Source organism: Mastomys coucha, unplaced genomic scaffold (genome assembly GCF_008632895.1).
Source record: "Mastomys coucha isolate ucsf_1 unplaced genomic scaffold, UCSF_Mcou_1 pScaffold17, whole genome shotgun sequence".
Taxonomy (NCBI): domain Eukaryota; kingdom Metazoa; phylum Chordata; class Mammalia; order Rodentia; family Muridae; genus Mastomys; species Mastomys coucha.
The window spans coordinates 28,221,822-28,226,552 of NW_022196899.1; the positions used below are offsets into that span (position 1 = coordinate 28,221,822).

The window sequence follows — 4,731 nt, forward strand, 5'->3', positions numbered from 1 at the left end:
AGAACTCTCTGCTTTTCTGTAAGATTTTTTTACGCCTACAGTTACCTGATATTCCTAAGCAGAGTATCATTCAAGATGGACCTAACTCCCTTAGCTTCCAAGATCATGCAGGATGGTATGGCTATACACAAGATTTTTATTAATCTAATACTAGATCACAATAAGAAATCAAAACTAGAACAAACTTCATTAGCCAATGTCACAAATGCACTGGGCCAAGTTTCTCAGGGAGAGACAGAAACAAACACACACAGAGAGATGCATTCAATCACGGTTTGAATTACTATTCTTAGCTTTTAAAACCACTAAGCAAAAATTTTAGCACAGAATCAAACATCCTTAATATGAAAACTCTAGACCTACAAGATACCACATGCTGGCTGGTTTTATGTCTACTTGACACAAGTTAAAGTCATCTGGGAAGAGGGACTCTCAATTAAGGAAATACCACCAGAAAGTTTATTAATTAGAGATTGATGTGGGGGTGTCCCTGGGCAGCTGATTCTGAGTCACTAAAAAAAGTATGGTGAGCAAGCCAATAGGAACAAGCCAATAAGCAGCACTCCTCAATGGCCTCTGCATCACTTCCTGCCTCCAGGTTCCTGCCTTCAGTTCCTGCCATGATTTCCCCGGGGGATGAAGTCTGACCTGAAAGCACTAAGATAAAGTAAGCCCTTCCCTTCCCCAGTTGCTTTTGTTCATTGTGTTCTGCCACAGCGATGAAAACCTTTTTTTTTCAACAGCTTATAACAGTTATTCTGCTGTTATGTGAGCTAATAAATACGTGTGTGTGTGTGTGTGTGTGTGTGTGTGTGTGTGTGTGTGCATATGTGTGTGCATGCATGTGTGCACCTGAGTATGGAGTCCAACATCAACCTCAGGAGCTGTCACCTTATTTGAACCATGTTTGTAGTTGGCCTGGAGCTCACTGGTTAGGCTAGGCTACATGGATTGGAAGTCCTAGGTATATGCATGAGTCTGCCTCCCTAACCCAGATTATAAGTGCATACCACTAGGCCTGGCTTTTTAAACCTGGGCTTGAGGGATCCAACTCAGATCCAAGGGAAGCATTTTTATTCCCTGACTGGTCTTCCTAGGCTAGTGAGCTAATAAAATTTAATGAGTTCAGTTATCAAAAGAGGAAAGCCTATGAAAAATCTAATATAAAATTAATTTTTTTTCCCTAGAAATGAACTGGAATTTTTTGAGAGTCCTTTGAATAGCGCATGGATATTCGCATCCCTTCCTCCCAAGCCACCACCTACTTCAGTGGAATATAAGGTATTTCTTACACTTGATTTAGCCAAAAGGCAGGAAGTGACAAAGAATTTCCTTACAGAAAGGGATGTGGTGGTCAACCTAGATGCTCTCTAAGGACGATTGAGAATTTGCCCTTGCTTGGGTGCTCCGACATACCAGAAGCCAATAGTAAATGTCTGGTGTTCAGAACCTCAAGAAGCTTCCCTCACTGGATAGAAACCAAAATTATGCCTTTAAGCAAATAATTGCATCAAACATTAGTCTATTTGCAAAGCAAAAGGTCACAGTGAATGTGACTCGGAGTCAGGGCCTCTCTTGGCACCAAGCAAGGTTCATGTTCTTTTCTTTCTTTTTAAAAGATGTCATTACATTTTTATTGATTAATTTGTAGCAGGTAGGGCACACATGCCACAGTGAGTATGTAGAGGTCCGAGGATAATCTGTGAAAGTCGAATCCCTACTTCCATCATGTAGGTAGTGGGTATCGAACTCAGGCCCTTGAGTGTAGTGCCAAGCACCTCTGCCAACTGAGCCATCTAACTACCACTTTATCTTTTCTCTTGAGTCATTGTCCCCCAACCTGACAGATTCTCAGTTCCCGAGCACTCTGAGCTATTCTTGCTTATTTGAGGAGTGTTACATGCATAGCTAATTATCGTGAACAGAAAACAAGCCACTGTCTCCCTTTTCAGACTCCACATTACAAAGTCACTTGATTGTTGTCTGTCATAGGAATTCTCCCTCACTCTGTGAGATCGCTGGCACTAATGACAAGAGACAGTGTGCAAAAAACTGTTTGTACACAAGATGGTGATGTTAGCAGCTGCCATACTTTTATCCTGCTGAAGAACACAAGAAACAACAACAGAGTGTCTCCCTGAGTGATGGCCAAAGGGCACATTTAGTCTTTGTCTTGACAGCCAGTCAGCACATGTCAGAGTTGCAGGAGGGAGAGAGGGGATCACAGGCAGGAGATCAAGCCCAAAGGGCAAAATAATTCTTGCCCAGAGTCAGCACTTCGGGAGCTTGGCCTGTTATCCACAAAATGTAGAAGCCCACAGGTTGTGTCACAAGTTTATAACAGAAATGCATCCATTTCCAGGTAGATGCCTCTCAGATAGCCTTTTCCTCAAAGACTTCTCTGTCTGGTCTACTGTGTCTGCTCTCCCCTTTATGTATATCACACATGGAAATTCAACTTATACTATACTAGTATAATTAAGAACCGTTAAAACATCAAGGATTTCTTTTTCTTTTTTTTTTTTCTTACAAGTTAAAGTGTTTGTCACGAAAGCCCAATGACCCAAGTTCAATCCCTGCAACTCACACAAAGGCTAACGGAGAAATACAACTCTGCAAGCTTGTCCTCTGACTCGCCCACATGCACATTGTATATATCCAACATAAGAAGCGAAAGGCTTTACAAGTAAAATTTGAATCTGTGTCATAATTTCATTTATTTCCTAATCAACACTAAAGTGTAAACTAACATATGCCAAACCTAAGCCTGGTCATATTGATGATGCCGACCCAGACACAAGTAATCAAATGTATTTTATATTAGACATCAAAATATCTTTTCATGGATATTTCTTCTGGAAGGTGGAGCCTGTGACTTTAGGGAACAGGGTCTGGTGAACAGGAGGCAGACAGCCTGTGTGCCGTGAACCAAAACGCACAGACTTTGTTTTCAGCTTTAAGGTTCTCTCTCCGTGGTGAGAAGAGTAGCAGTTGTTATTTGAAAGCTAAAAGGAGAAATAACTGTTGGTAACAGGAAGGACGAGTCTGAAACTTCCGTACAAAGGAAAGTTAGCAAACAGTACCCAGTACCATCTGTGGCCCTGGCTTCTCGCCCCGGCTGGGCTCGGCTCTGAGGTGTTGATTGGCTTGGGCATGCTGTCAGCCACCTCTCACCTGGGAGAAGTGATATGTTATCAAAGCCCAGACAGCTCCCCTTCACAACACACAGATAACAGGGCCTTTCAGTTTATCATACGGAAGTCTAAAAGAACCATGGGAACGATTGGTCAGCTGACAGCTTGACAGACAGCTTGACAGCCCTTAGAGCATCATGGGAAATGGTTGTCAGTTAATTTTCAGAGCAACCAGAGAGATAACCTTCAGAATGGGGAGGAAAACAAAAATCTGAATATTTGTATGTGATCCAGCAGCATGCAACAGTGTTCATTGATGATAATTGTATGAGCTGGACAGTTGGAAACAGAGTTATCAAACCTGAGAGGTTCCCAGGAGGCAGGAGCACCCTCATCTCTGTAGTGGTCTTTTACCCCTTTATTCTAACATCATTAGAAGCATACATACATAATATGGGGCTCATGACACAGGCTGAGTGTGCAGCCAACCACTGAAACTACCCTGGTTTTAGTCAACTGTCCTTTGGAAAGTACTGCCTACATGTCATTATCAAAACATAGTTTGTTCATTACAGCTCTGAGCAGAAAGCCACCTCATACAGTGCCACACAAATCCCGTTTTGTACTCTGGGTTAATTTGGCCCTGGAAGGTCGCAGCCACCTTCACGGGAGAAACCAAGTCAAAGAAACCAGCTGAAGAGAGCATCTAAGTGTAGACTTACCCATCATGCAGGGACCAGCACTGAGTGCTAACTGCACCTAAACATCTCCTCTGGAAGCAGGAAGGAGGAAGAAGAGGAGGAAGGAAGGAGGAGAAGCAGGAGAAAGAGGAGGAAGAAAGGAGGAGGAGGAGGAAGAGGGAGAGGAGGAGAGGAGGAGCTGAGTAGGAGGAAGAGAGCCCAGGTTTGAACTTGCCCATGGTTGTGAGCCAGAGGAGTCAGTTAGGTCAGAGTTCAGTGACGAGGTCAGGCCGGACCAAAGCTTCGGGCTCTGAGGTGAGGTCTAAACTCAGTGGTCGACAGGTCCCCTACTTGTGCCCTAACTGGAAGAGACATACCCTGAAAAAGAAAAAGTAAGCACTCTGTATTTACACATTTGCCAAGAGCCACCTAAAGTCACAGCGGGATTTCAGAAGCAGAACAGAGGTGAAAGGATGCAGGTGGCATCCCCACAATCGGAGGGACCCTGACATCACCTCAGGCCCTTAGATGACTTACTTGTTTTCAAAGCAAACACTCAAAAGCCTTTCATTTACGATCGTATCTATCATCCTGAAAATTCAAAAGAAGAATACAAAGGCCCCCGCTGTCAGTTAACAGTCCGCTGCATTTGTGGTTATTATGCCTGTTCTCCACCACATGTATATAAAAACACTGTATTTTAAGTCATATTAATAGTGAGAAATGAGGTGGCATCTGTGTCTGGCTTGTGTTTGTACTCCTCTGAAAAGCCCAGTGATGCCTTCAGATATTAAACATGAGGGACAATGGAGGATGCTGAGTGTAAACCTCATCTTTGACTTTTAATTTTTTGTATGTGTGTAAGTTGACATATATCATCTTTCTAAAACATGTCCTATAGCTTATAAAATGTTCAT

The 4,731-nt window shown here is 43.0% G+C and overlaps 1 long non-coding RNA gene across 1 annotated transcript in view; it reads right to left on the reverse strand.

Annotated features, from left to right (window-relative positions):
* LOC116095086 overlaps window positions 1–4,001 on the reverse strand; it is a 72,122-nt gene extending 68,121 nt beyond the window's left edge. Inside the window, exon 1 of the long non-coding RNA XR_004120435.1 lies at window positions 3,857–4,001. This is a non-coding gene — a long non-coding RNA (uncharacterized LOC116095086). The remainder of the gene's footprint in view (window positions 1–3,856) is intronic.
* Window positions 4,002–4,731: the final 730 nt, after the last annotated feature.